This window comes from Pipistrellus hanaki (genome assembly GCF_964339955.1).
Source record: "Pipistrellus hanaki genome assembly, chromosome: 16".
Classification (NCBI taxonomy): domain Eukaryota; kingdom Metazoa; phylum Chordata; class Mammalia; order Chiroptera; family Vespertilionidae; genus Pipistrellus; species Pipistrellus hanaki.
The window spans coordinates 4,386,312-4,399,892 of NC_140518.1; the positions used below are offsets into that span (position 1 = coordinate 4,386,312).

The following is a 13,581-nucleotide window of genomic DNA, read 5'->3' on the forward strand; positions in this document are numbered from 1 at the left end:
GAGCCAAATCGGTTTCGGCCCAAATTCTTTTTGACCAGCCAATCCCATCTCCCACCCAGACCCAGGCCTCCCCCCAGTCTTTCCAGTTGGGCGTCTCTTGCTCTAACCCTCAGGGATGGAGACTTTGATCTCTCCAGAGGTCACCCCGTCTAACACATTGGTGACTCGTAATGGTTGGGAACTCATTCTTGTAGGGAGACGCTGTCTGCCTCTGGAAACTTCCAGAAGGGATTGCTCTCTGGGACCTGGAGAGGCAAAGGAGACTTGGTGAAGTTGCTGAAACTTGGGGGTGTTGGGGGAGCCACCTTTCGTGGCCTGAATTCTAGGGGAACCCCAGACCCTGTGTCCACCTGGAACCTCAGCGTGGCCTCCTGTAGAAGAAGGGTCTGTGCAGATGGAGTTGGTTCAGGGTCTAATGGCAAGTCCCCGGACGAGGAGAGGAGGGGAGCCGACGCAGAGAAGAAAGAAGCCTTGCGAGGTGGGAGGCCAAGGCCAGGGTGCCGGGCAGAGGCCTGCGCCGAGGAGAAGGAATCCTTCAGCCGGGAGACGCGGCGTCTTGGGAGCCCAGAAAGGTACCAGCCCTGGCCTCTCTGACCGGAGGATCTGTCTCCACCCAAGTGTCCGCAGTGTCTGCTCCTCCGTTTCTGGAAAGGGATCAGAAGTCCTCACCCCGCTCACCACCCGGCAAATATGTGTGCGGCTTCTGCCCACAGAAGTAGTTACAAGAGGAGTACCATCAGGAAAATATAGAAAAAGGCAAGAAAAATAGTCAAGATCCATGCTCAGTGGTAGGACAGCAGTCTTTTTTTTTTTTTTTTTTTTTTAATTTTATTTCAGTGTTTCTATGGTTGCTTAGTATTTTCTTGTGGGTCTATAACAGAGTTCTTTTTTTAGTAGTGCTTTGATTTTTCTGGCTTGTTATTTGTTGTTTAGCAGTCCTTTGATTCCTTCCAATTTTTTTTTCTTTTGTTGTGAACGGAGGCTCTGATGACAGTCGCGCGGTGCTAGCGTGTGGGGCTGTGATCACCAGTGACCACCCGTTTGGTTTACGATGACACAGGTACTCTGTCATGAAGTTCTGGAAGCCTGGAACCAGAAATGAAACTTAGTTTTAGCCCCTGACATAACCTGGGGGCTAAGATCCGGTTGTGGACAGAGCCAGTTCCTCCCGGAGGCTCCGGGAGAGGCATCCCGGCTGCTCCGGCCTCCGGGAGCTGTGGGCACGCCTTGGCTGCAGCTACGGCTGCAGCGCGCGAGGTCTAGTCTCTATCTTTGTGGTCACACCACGCTCTTCTCTCTGTGGGCGAGTCTCCCTCCACCTTCCTATCAGGACACCTGTGATTGTAGGTAGGGCCCGTGGCTAATCCAGGACAATCTCCCCACGTTGAGAGCCTTAATTTAGCCTGGCCAGGGTGGCTCAGCTGATGGACCATCATTCCATGCACCGAAAGGTCACCAGTTCAATTCCCAGTCAGGACACATGCCTAAGTTTTGGTCTCAAACTCCAGTAGGGGGCGTGCAGGAGGCAGCCGGTCAATGTTTCTATCTCTCACCCCATCTTCCTTCCTTTCTCTCTAAAAATCAATAAAAACAAGATTTTTTTTTTTTTTTTAAAAAAAGACCCTTCATTTAATTCCACCTTATCAGGTCCCTTTTGCCACATGAGGTAACATTTCCATTGTGACTATCTTTTCTCTTTTTTTAATTTAATTTTATTATTTTTGGATGGGATTGTGATGGAACCTGTCACCATATGCCTGCCGACTTTCTCCCAATAAGTTCCCATAAGTGGGAATCAAGGGTGAAAGGGCGATACTGCAGTGGTGGGAGAGGTTTGGGGAAAGGATTCGGTGTGAAGTAGATGGAACTGGCATCTTTCTGCGACTGTCCCTTTAAGAGCCCTTCTTAGCTCTCCTAGGAGTCACGTGGGACAGGGGTGGGAGGGGGGGCAGGCTATGGGTTGAGATCCCCATTACAGGAATCATTTAAAGTCAGCCTGGAGGAAGCTCGGGGCTAATGAGATAATTCCCATTAGGGGAGGAAGGAAGTGAAGGTGGCCTGACATCCTCTCTGTCTTTAATTTATGTGATTCCCTGAAACCTCCCCTTCTCCCCCCCCGCTGGGGCCCCTCCTTCGGCTGCCCCTGTGAGTTCTGGGCCCCATTGTCCACCCCGGTCTGCCAGCCAGCCAGGGCTCTGGTTCCCAGCAAGTCCCAGCACGCCCAGGCACCTGGGAAGGCTGCCTTCCGCCCAGGCCAGGCGTTCGGGCTCTCGCCTTGGCAGCTGTGCCAGAGGCTCTGGTCTTTGCCTCTTTCTTCTCAATTCCCAGAGCCTCACGTAACTCCCCTCCACCCCCACCCCGCCCAGACCGACCGGGGCAGACGGGGACCCGTGTCCATGAGGCCAGCGAAAAGAGAAAAGCTCTCAACAGAACTCAGGCCGGCTCCAGGGACCTGGAGGCTGAGGCAGCCAGGATTTTGTTTGCAACACAGCACCCCCGCCCCCCTTTTACTCTTAGAGGGAAGGAGAGAGAGAAGCTGGGGTGTGGGGGGTGGAGGGCAGAAGGAGGGAGGACAACAGACATCCCTTCTCTTCCTCGGTGGCTGCCTGCACGCTGGTCAGAGCTCTCCTTGCAAGCATGAACGTCCAGTTGGGGCCTTTAATTAGAAGGGTGTGAGGTAACCCCAGGTCCAGCGTATTTGAAGTGCAGATCAAAAACCCTGGGAACATCTGGGGGCTGCTGAGAAGGAGACCTGACCTCATCCGGGACCCTGGCTGTCGGAGTCGCCCGTTTCTTTTACGGACACCTGTCGGGGACCGTGCCCGCCGCCCTCCCGCGAGTCCGGGAAGGGTCCCTGGCTCCCCGGAGAGAGGCCAGGCTCCTTCTGGTCCTGGCGTATTTCTTTTCCTCCTCGCATACTCCCCGAGGGAGGCCATATGGTGGAGTGTTCCGAGTCAGGGCCAAGGGCCAGCGCTGTGCTGGCCCCGGGGACGGCCCGGCGGTCCTGAGGATGCTGATGTGCCGTGTGGGTGGCCTGTCCCGTGAACTCGCTGCCTGACCTCCCGGGGCCTCCCAGAGCCCAGCTGCAGCCTTGAGGAACAGCCTGGCCCCGCCGTGACCGGAGGGTTCTGAGGCCCGGCTTCCCTCGTCACCTTGGCACCCAAACCATGTGCTGGCCTGGCTGGGGCTGGGGCTGGGACCAGGGCCGGGCAGTCCAGGCCGAGTCCTGCACGCATCCCTTCCCCTGGGGATGGCCCAGCCTGGCTCTTGAGGCTGTAGGGCCTGTAATGAGAGTGAGACAGACTGGAGAGCCAGGGGTTCGAGGCAGAGGGGACCCAGAAGGATGAGAAGCAAGGGAAAGACAGTGGAGTGGAAGGCAAAGGGTATCTGCATTTCAGGGTTTAACACCAGCAAAGCCAGAGGTCGGCTTCTCGTGGGCGCGGTCCGAGGGGAACTGCATTGTGCACAGGGGGCTCCTTGAGCGGCCGGTGGTCGGTGGGTGAGACTCCGGGCCTCCTCGCCTCTTCCCCGCGTATGGAGGTCTCAGACTTTGTGGAAGGAGTTGAGTTAAGGTTAATCTAAGTACTAGGAACAACCTTACTGATTTAAAAAGGGGAGAAAAATCACCCGCGGGAGGAGGACGGGAGGGTTTTCACTCCATGGGTGTGGTCTGTGCCAGGAGAATAACCAAGGCAGTGACTCCTGGTCCGTCCTTCCTGGGAAGCGGGCCGCCTGGGTCTGCTGATAGAGCGCGTGCTCAGGGGAAGGGCAGTGGTGATGACCAATACCACTGTGAGCCTTTAGTATTGAGCCCAGGCCTCCCGACAGCCCTGCCATGGAGTCGGTACACCCGGTGTGCCTGCTTTACAGAGGGTTAGAGAGGCAGCTTGCCCAGGGTCTGGGACTTGAACCTCAATCTGACTCCATCTCATTAAGCTAAGATGTTTGCCTATTGGTAGGAATGAGTATCCATGTCCCGCCTCCCTCCCACACTGTGAGATAACCAGCCTATACTGGTTCATTTACTGGTTTGTCCATTCATCCAGCTGTCCGTCTGTCCATCCATCCATCAATTGATCCTTCCTTCCTTCCATCTATTGATCCATCAATCCCCCAACCCCCACTCATCCATCCACCCACCCATCCACCCACCCACCCACCCACCCATGCATCCACCTACCCATCCATCCATCCATCCACCCACCCACCCATGTGCATCCTCAGGACCAGACACTACGCTCGGTACTCTGAACACAGAGAAGAAAACCATGGCAGCCATAGCACGCCTCCAGCTGCTTCCGACAGGCCTTGGCCGAGTGCAGGAACCCCCAGGAGGCCCCGAAGCCTGCAGCACCCACAGTCCTTGAGTGCACATGCTCTTCTCCCAGGGTTGATGGGCAGCCTCTCTGGGTGCCCCAAATCCAGGCAGCTCAGGGGTCCCGCCGTGTCCTCACTGGGGGCTAACAGCCGGCCCTTAGACATCTGGGTAGACGGTAGACGGGACTGCAGGGACCAGGCGGGGATCTGTCTGTCCATCCCTCCTGAGGAAAGAGTGTAGCAGATGCCCAACTCTCTGGACTCCCCTCGCTGGCACAGGCAGGAGCGGGGGTCCCCCTGGTCCACCCTCGGTTGTTGGGAGCAGGGCTGGCACACTCTCTGGCCAGCCCCCCATTTCCAAAGATAAACGGAAATTGAACATCATCTCTTCACCCCGAGAAAGAGCAGAGAAGGGCCTTGTGCATGGCCATTAGGTGGCCCCTGAGGGACGTGCCATGTGGTGAGGAGAGGGCAGAGGGAGTCTGGGACTAGGGTCCCTGTTATCTCGAAAGTCCATCTTAGGAACAGTCTCCCGCAGATAAAAACAAGGGATCCAGGCCGGCCCAGTTCGGAAGGGGCTTTGATCCGCCTAGAAGTTAATGCTTTTCCAGAGGAGAACCGCAAACCAGCCCCACCCAGAACCGCGGAGATAACAGGCCGGGGCAATCGCAAACCACCGGCCTCTGATAGAGCCGGGTTTATTGAGGTCTGGTTCTCACCCAATGGGAACACATCCGGCGAGCATCAAAGGGCCCGGTGCCACCTTGTGCAAAGAATCCTGGACCCTCAGGTGTGTGCGCGCTGGGCAGGGTGCGTGTGTGGCTGTGTGTGCACAGGCTGCCCGTTGGCAGTTACCTCTCTGTGGGCCAGAGGCCACCAGCCCCGGGGGGTAGGGAGGGCTTGGCAAGTCTCAAACTCTATTCCTTTGCTCTGGCTCCTGAGGTGGTTACTCAACATCGTACGTAGAAGGGGTGCTCTGGCCGAAACCAGTTTGGTTCAGTGGATAGAGTGTCGGCCTGTGGACTGAAGGGTCCCAGGTTCGATTCTGGTCAAGGGCATGTACCTTGGTTGCGGGCACATCCCCAGTAAGGGGTGTGCAAGAGGCAGCTGATCGATGATTCTCTCTCATCGATGTTTTTAACCCTATCCCTCTCTCTTCCTCACTGTAAAAAAAAATCAATAAAATATATTAAAAAAAAGAGAAAAAGAAAAAAAAAGAAGGGATGCTCTGGGCCATTTTGCCCTTGACTTTGTGTCACAAAGGCCGCTCGTCTACGAAGTTGAAGGGAGACACGAGGTGGGGGCTCAGAGAAGCCACAGCCTGGAGAGTTCCCCTTTGGGAATCTCAGACTTGCTCCTTTGCAGCCCGTGGGAGGTCTTTTGCGTGACGGTGGTACACACGCCAAGGATGTAGATCGGACCCCTACGAGGGGAAGGAACAGGGCATGGGGGATGATGGGAGAATCCCAGGGAAGAAGAAGGGGGCGAGTCGGTGGGCGGATGGATGGGTGAGTGTGGTCCGGAGGAGGGCCCCTTCCCCGCCGGCCCCCGGCAATGCCCCTTGGCCGCCCCCGGTTCCATCTGGGCCGTCAGGATGCTGGACATCACACGTAGGCCTCTGGGGACAGGAGCCGAGAAACAACACCGTGCACGCAGCACATCTGGAAGCTTTCTAAGGGTGATTGTTTAGCACATCTGCAGGAGTCAGAACATTTGCGCAGGGAGGTTGCAGGCTGGAGGGAGCCCAGGGGTTTCAGTCAAGCGGGAGCTGTATTTGGGCCCGTGGGGAAGGGCGATGGGAGGGGAGAGGAAGCGGGGAGCTGTGAGCTGGCTGATGCCAGAAGCCAGGTCCTTCCTTGTTCGGTCTAATTGGTTGCCGGGAACAGACATCCCCAGGAACAGAAACGGGACCGTGTCCTTGCCCCGGGTTCTGCTGGCACAGAGCAGTGGGGTTCTCCTGCCTGCTCCAACCGCTGCCTTCGGTGGAAGATGCCAGTGGTTCCATCCCACGGGGCCTTAGCCTCCCAGGGGTCCCTGGGACTGGCTTTTTCCATGTGGGCTACACACTCATACCTGTTCCCCGACTTCCCAGTTGGAGCTGAGAGAGGGAGGAGGGAGAGGCCAGTTTATCCTGGTGCTTGGTTTACCCTGCAGGCTTTTCTCTCATCTGTCCTCCAGCCCCTCTGCCTTCCTCTCCTCCTGCCCTCCATGTCTTCTCTCTCTCCTCTTTCTTACTCACCTCCTTCCTCTTCCTCCTCTTCTCCTCTTTTCCTCCCACCTCCCTCCTGCTTCCCCCAGCGACAGCCTTGACTTAATGGTTTGGGCCAAAGGGGACCAGGGAAAGCTTGGTTCAGCATTTCAGCAGGGGAAGGCTGCGAATGAAATGGCGAAGGCAAGAGCCGGTCCCATCAGGATAGAGAATTCACAGGTGACTTCACCTGCCTTTTCCAGGAGCCAGAGCATCACCCCGCTCCGCTCTCCTTCTCTCCTTGTTCCCCGGTTCTCCGATCATCCTTTCCTCCCTTTATGCTCCGACCCAGCTACGCACGCCTCACAGAGCTGATTTCCAGGCTCCGTGGAAAGAACGGGAAGCCTGACCTTGCTCGGAGCGCAGCCCTGTGGGAGGATTCTGGTTTCAGCGCCTGGGGAGGTTACCGACTGGTGCTCCCGTTTCTCAACAGGCCGCCACCATGTCCCCGCCTTCAAGGCAGCGCTCCGGCTGGCGTGAGCTCATGTGTGCAGCGCCTCGTGGGAGCTGGCTCCCGGGGCCCTGGGTTTATGAGGGGAGGAAACAGAGGCTCTGTGTGGCTATTCCTGGGAGGCAGGGAAGGTGTCCACCCTGTTCTGATGGGAAGTGAGGTGACACAGCCACCAGGAATCCTGCTCCATCCAGTCACCCCGCCTGGCAGCTACCTGTCCGTTCCCAAGCCTGCCCCCGTCCTGCTGGTTACAGTTTCTGCTTGGGAGCAGCGTGTGTCCTCCCCAGAGTCAGGTTCAGGTATGTTCCCACTTCCCCCGCTGGGGGCAGTGTCCCCTCCGGGCCTGCTGGCCTCTGCCATGCTCAGCGGCTCTTGGCCTGTGTCATGCAGTGAGTTGGGGTGGGGCCTGAGAAGTTGCATATCTAGAGTTCCCAGGTGCTGCTGAAGGCGGACTGCACTTTGAGAAGCTCTCCTCTGGACGGGTTTTTCTAGAGCTTTTTCTAGAGCTGTGGTAGAATGAATCCATTGTGGTTTCTAGAAAACTCTACAATCATAGTGACTTCACTGTTAAGCCACAAGAGCATTCTTGCTCACGCAGCAGATATCCAGAGAAAGGCCATCCAGGGCGAGCTTAGCAGTTCAGTCTTTAGGGACCCAGGCTTCCCTCTTCCTATTAAATTACCTTCCCACAGGACTCCCATTTTCAGCGTCCCTCGTAGACCAGGACAGCTGCTGGAGCACCTGCCATCATGTCCTCACAGAAGGCAGAAGGAAGGAAAGGCAGAGAGGTAACAATCGGGCTCTGGCCAACACCTTTTGAACGGCCTCCCCAGAGGTCCCACCACCCTTGCTTATGTCTCTTTGACCAGATCTTAGTCACATGGCCATAGCTAGCTGCAAGGGAGGCTGGGAAACGAAGCCTTTTGACTCTGGGCCTTAGTATGTCCGCCAGAAATCAAGAGTTCTGTTTCTAAGTAGAAAAGGGAGAACAAGAATTGGAGTAAGGAACCGCCGACAGAATCCTCCTCAGAGTTATAATTTATTTGGCATCTGCCTTGTGCCATGTACTTTTCATACGGTATCTCCCTTAATCCGAAAAGCTCTGCTAGGCAGATATTATCTCCATTTTGCAGATGACGAAACAGAAGCTTTCAGAGATGGAGCCAAGTTACAGTCGAGAACGATAACAATTTCAAGGCCCCTTCAGAGCCTGGGCTGCTTTCTGCCTCAAGTTGGTCTCAGAGACCCACCCTTTGCCCTCTGAGGCGGTAGGGTGTCTGTGGGACCTTCCTACACCGAATTCTGGACCTCGCCCCTTCTGGCCAGCCTCGGCCCATTGCTGCCCGTGTGCTTGCTGTGACACCCTCTCCCACAGACCTGTGGGGCACAGAGACCCCGTGTGCCCTGATGCACAACAGTAGGGTCCCGTGGCTGCTGTAAATATACCATGAGTTTAGGGGTGTAAAGCAGCTCACATCTATGCTGCTGTAGTTCTAGGGGCCAGTTCCACTGGGCTAAACCCAAGGTGTCCGCAGGGCTGGCTCCTTCTGGTGTCTCTGGGGAAGAATCCACTTCTTTGCCTTTCCAGCTCTGGAGCCTCCTGGTCGCCTTGCCTCGAGATTCCTGTCCCAGGGTCCCTCTAGCCTCCCGGTCAGGTCTCCTCTGCCTCCCTCCCTCTTTCTTGTTTTTAAATAGGGAATTTATTTTTATTTACTTATTTTTTGTTAATCCTCATCTGAAGATATTTTTTCATTGATTTTTAGAGGGAGTGGAAGGAAGGGGGACATATAAATATATATAGTGGTAGTAGGACCTGGTCCGGGTCTGGGGATTGAGCCTGCACCGAGGTATGCACCCTTGACCAGAATTGAACTGGGGACTCTTCAGTCCACAGGTTGACGCTCCATCCACTGAGCCAAACCAGCTAGGACTGCCTCCCTCTTTCTTATGAAGACTTGTGATCACAGGTGGGCCCCCCTGGATAATCCAGGGTAATAATCCCTGCAGCTCCAGAGCCCTTGCTTCCACCCGCAGTCCCTTTCGCTGTCAGAGGCAGCATTCAAGGTCACAGGGATCAAGACCTGGTTGTCTTTGGGGGACTAATATCCAGCCCCCTTGCCACTGTCCTCCCTTTCCTCGTCCCCAGCACAGAACATGCACACATTTCACTCTGTCCCCGGGGTTTTCAGAGAGGCCAGAGGCAGGTCTGAAGGGCACAGCTCCCAGTGGCCATAGCAACAGACACAAACACATTCGGGGGGGGGGGGGAGGGAAGAGGAGGATTGGGGGGGAAGGCGTTCCTGCCCTAGAGGTGGCAGAGTGACTTAGCCTGGGCAGTGGTGCCCAGTGGAGACGCGAAAACAGCAGATCCGTGCCCGCAGCCAGCCTCATAAACCCTCTGGGCGGCGTGTTTCTAGGTAATCTCTCAGCTCCCTCGGCGCCTGTTAATCCGTGTGCCCCCCGTTGCCTTTCTCCAGGCTCACAGAGGCGTGTCTCCGGCCACATATAAACCACGCACCCAGAGGAATGGGGGAGGGGGTGGGGGAGGGAGAGTTGGGCTCTGCTTAGACTGGTTATGTGCCATTTTCCTCTGCTGGGCCGATTCCCTGGTCTCCACCCCACTCCCCAACGCGCACCCCACCCCCCCTCCCCATGTCTCGATGAGTCTGGGGTGTTGTATGTTTTGCTTTTCATTTTATTTTGCAAGTCCCTCCCAACATTCCCCTCTGTGTTTAATGTCCCACTGCCAAGTGCATGCGGTTGCCGGGCAACAAGAAGGAAGTCCCTGTGTGATTCACCTGGCGGCTGCCAATTAATTGGCGAGCTGTGTGCGTCTCCCGGGGCCCTGGGCCCTGTGGGAGCCAGCGGAGAGGGCCGCTGCCCGGGAGGGAGGGGGGACCAGAGGAATGTGAGCACAGTGTGGGGGTGTGGGGATGCTTTCAGGTCCAGAGGAAAGAGAGTGTCTGGAAGGCCCAGGCAACCCTTGGGCGAAGACGTACGATGGGCCCCTGGCCACCAGTCAGAGAGCCACCTGGAGCGCCCTTGGGTAGGTGACTCATATGCACACTCTCACTCCTTCCAGGGGGTTCCATCCTAACTGGGACAGTAAGACAGCCCCACAATTCTTTTTTTTTTTTTTTTTTTAAATATAATTTGATTGATTTCAGAGAGGAAGGGAGAGGGAGAGAGAGATAGAAACATCAATGATGAGAGAGAATCATTGATCAGCTGCCTCCTGCACACTCTCTACTGGGGATCCAGCCTACAGCCCAGGCGTGTGCCCTGACCCGGAAGGAAACGGTGGTCTCCTGGTTCTTAGGTCGATGCTCAGCCACCGAGCCAGGCTGGCAGGCCATCTCTGCCTGTTTGCCATCGGCATTAGGGAAGGAGAAACTTGTTAAACCGTGCCTTCCCCTTTCCTCGGAGGGACCCCTGCCCGCTCTGGGTGGTTTCCTAATGAATTGTTTTAAGGGACTTGCTAGAGCAGAGAGGTGCCGGCTGAAGGGAACATTAGGATTAGGGACCAGACCCTTGCCATCCTCTACTGAGAACATTGGCACCCTCTGTGCCTCAGTTTCCCCCATTTGTAAAGTGGGTGATCTCATACCTCCACACTCCCCGCCCCACATCTCACAGACATATTCCGGTGGCCTGCCGAAAACAGATTTTTCCACTTCCTCTGGGCTGGCTGGGTTCAGTGGTGGTTGTTTTTTTGTTTTTAATAAATCAGCTATGGGTGTAGTGGTGGGATTTGTGTGAAAGGCTCCCGGTGGTGACTCAGTGTCCGGGGAGTTGCTTGAAATGGACAAATATCCCACCCCACCCCCAACTTTTAGAAGCAGCGTCTCCTCAGCAGCGAGACTCTCAGGGAGGGAAGCAGGGAAGGGACGCTCACTGTGGGAAGCCTTCTGCTGGAGGCGCTCGGGCAGGTTCTCACGCCGATGCTGTGTTTTGCTCCACAGGCTTGGGAAGCAGGACGGGCAAAGGGCGGCCCTTCCTCACCCTCACCACCCACCAGGACGCCTCCCGGAGCCAACGTGTGCCACCCGGCAGCCCCTGAACGTCCTGGCTCCCATGCAACCATCTCTTAAGAGGCGAGAACTCTGCATTGGATGGAGAAATCCTATTTTGGAGAACATATAAAGAAGGTTCTGGATTTGAGAAGACATTTGAGGGGAAAGCAAAGACCCCCGGCCTGAGAAACAGTGGGTGTGATGACCTGCATGCGCTGGGGGATGCATCGTTGCTGGGGGCAACCTACGGAGAAGACACCGGTGTCCCAGACCTTGCTTCTTCTTATGGAAAACCCTTCCCCTGCAGCCACCGGCTCCGAAGGCCAGGAACCCCACCCCTCTTTGCCCCGCACCTCCACGCCTGCTGGGCAGCGATTCTTGTTTGCTCCCCGCATCTTCTGGTGGATACAGAATAAATTGTTAACTACACTTAGGTCAAGCAGGATCTGTGTTTTTTGTTCCTGCTCCTTCTCAAGACACGTGTGTGCCGCTATGCGCACGGCTTGGCGGCGTCTTCTTTCTCGTCTACTCGGGTCTGGCCGCACGGGTTCCAGAGGGATGCTGATCGGTGCAGGACGTTCCTCGGGCGCTCGGGGACGCTGGCAGGGACTCCGGCGGGGGAGCTGGGTCCTGAAGGCTGGCATTCGCCATGCCCAACCGTCTTGGCCGGGATCACACACGGGTGGACATCTGGAGGAGCAGAAAATGACTCTGTTGTTTATTCCAGCTGCCTTCTGTTGAGCCAGCGGCAAGACCCTCTCCTCTCAGGTGGCCCTTGGGGTCCACACCAGAACTTGGGGTTTCTCTATGGACCATCTGGCTGCCAGTGCTGGTGGAATTTATGGCGGACCTTCTTCCTCCGGAGCGTCTGATGACCGCACACCCGCCAGTGGATTGGGCCTCATGCGACACAAGTCCTGTTCATTTCGTTCACTCTGTAGCCGCCATATGCATGGACGGAAATACGTCCTAGATGTCTACTCATGTCAGCCTTGGCCAAAATGCATGGCCAAGCAGGTCTGTACTCGCAATGTCCACAGTGAATGGATGGCTTGCCTTTGTAAAAAAGAAAGGATTAAAGCGAGACCTGTCTATCTTCCCTGTGTTGCAGGTGATGTGTTTGTGTGACCATTTAGTGACTTCAGTGTCCTGTCAGTGGAGCAAAGGGGTCCTTCTCGGCGTCTCAGGTTGGACACAGAATGAGGGGTGGGAATCTCTGGAGGGGGTTTCCTGCAAGGCTTGTCCGTGGGCTTTCGCCATCCTTCCGTGACAGGCAGCCAGGCTCGTTGTATCAGTTCAATTCCTTTGGGTGTCAAGGGACAGAGACCCACTTATCTTAACTCCATAAATGCTGGTTTATTGCCAGTAGGCAGGAGACAGTCTCCCCAGCAGCTGCCCAGCTAGACCTTCCCAAGAAGCCCAAGTCATTCAAGAGTTTGCATTTGCTGCCCGGCTGGTTGGCTCAGTGGTTAGAAACCAGTGCAAACGGAAGGGCCCTGGGTTGGTTTCTAGTCAAAAGCATGCACCTCAGTTGTCCATGTGGTTAGCAACCAATCGATGTGTGTCTCTCTCACATCGATGTTTCTCTCTCTGTCTCTCCCCTTCTCTCCTAACTCTCTCTAAAAATCAATGGGAAAAATATCCTTGGGTGAGGTTTAACAAAAGGGTTCCCATTGCTAGAGATTGTTTCCAGGGATAGCAGAAACTCTCAGACCACAGTCCCCACGATCTTCTACTCAGAGCGGGATCCACTGCTCCAGATTCTAGAATTCAACTTGTGGTGATGGGCTGAGGGTGCCCAGGACCGAGGGCTTTCCCAGGATGCAGGAATTCCAATGCTAACCCTGCCATAGTCCTGGGCAGACTGGGACAACTGGTCACCCTGCTGGGTGACTCGGTGATCCTGGCTCTGCTTCTGCTTCTGCTTCACCTTCTGTAGCCAACTGGTAGTCTTGACCGGTTTGGCCAATCACCATTCAGGACCCTTGTGTCTGGTCATATCATTGGCCATTAGCAGCCTATAGATGCGTGCCATTGGATCCCGCCACCAGTCTTCACCAAGTCAGTTGTTTTCCGAAGGTTAGGGTTGATGATACTGAATGAAAACCTGAGTATAAGGAACCAGCTGAGACCACTTTCTTCAGAAGAGGGCTGTGGGCAGTGTGTGTGTGTGTGTTTGTGTTTGTGTGTGTGTGTATGAGAGAGAGAGAGAGAGAGAGAGAGAGAGAGAGAGACGTGTACTTACAACATACAATAATGAGCCCAGGAGAAAATTCTGCAGCCTAGCTAGACAGAGACTAGGAGCTAAAATCTTTGGGATGGTGGTGTCTGGAGAGCAAAAGAGTTGGCTCGAAGACTTCCTGCAATGCCTTTGAACGCTGGGATCCTTTAAAGTTTAAAGTTTAAACTATCAAGGGCACGCAAATTGGGCCTAAGAGTGTACTTTCTCTAAAGTCTCCTAGATACCCTTTGAGTTCCAGCTCAGAGCGTGGGGCCTGGGACCACCCAGGCTCCTCCTTCCCGCTGCAGACACGGCCTCGGTCTGGGCGAGC

The 13,581-nt window shown here is 55.5% G+C and overlaps 1 long non-coding RNA gene across 1 annotated transcript in view; it reads left to right on the forward strand.

Moving 5' to 3' along the window:
- Positions 1 to 12,128, forward strand: part of LOC311610663 — a 105,083-nt gene extending 92,955 nt beyond the window's left edge. The window contains exon 3 of the long non-coding RNA XR_014793004.1: positions 10,979 to 12,128. This is a non-coding gene — a long non-coding RNA (uncharacterized lncRNA). The remainder of the gene's footprint in view (positions 1 to 10,978) is intronic.
- Positions 12,129 to 13,581: the final 1,453 nt, after the last annotated feature.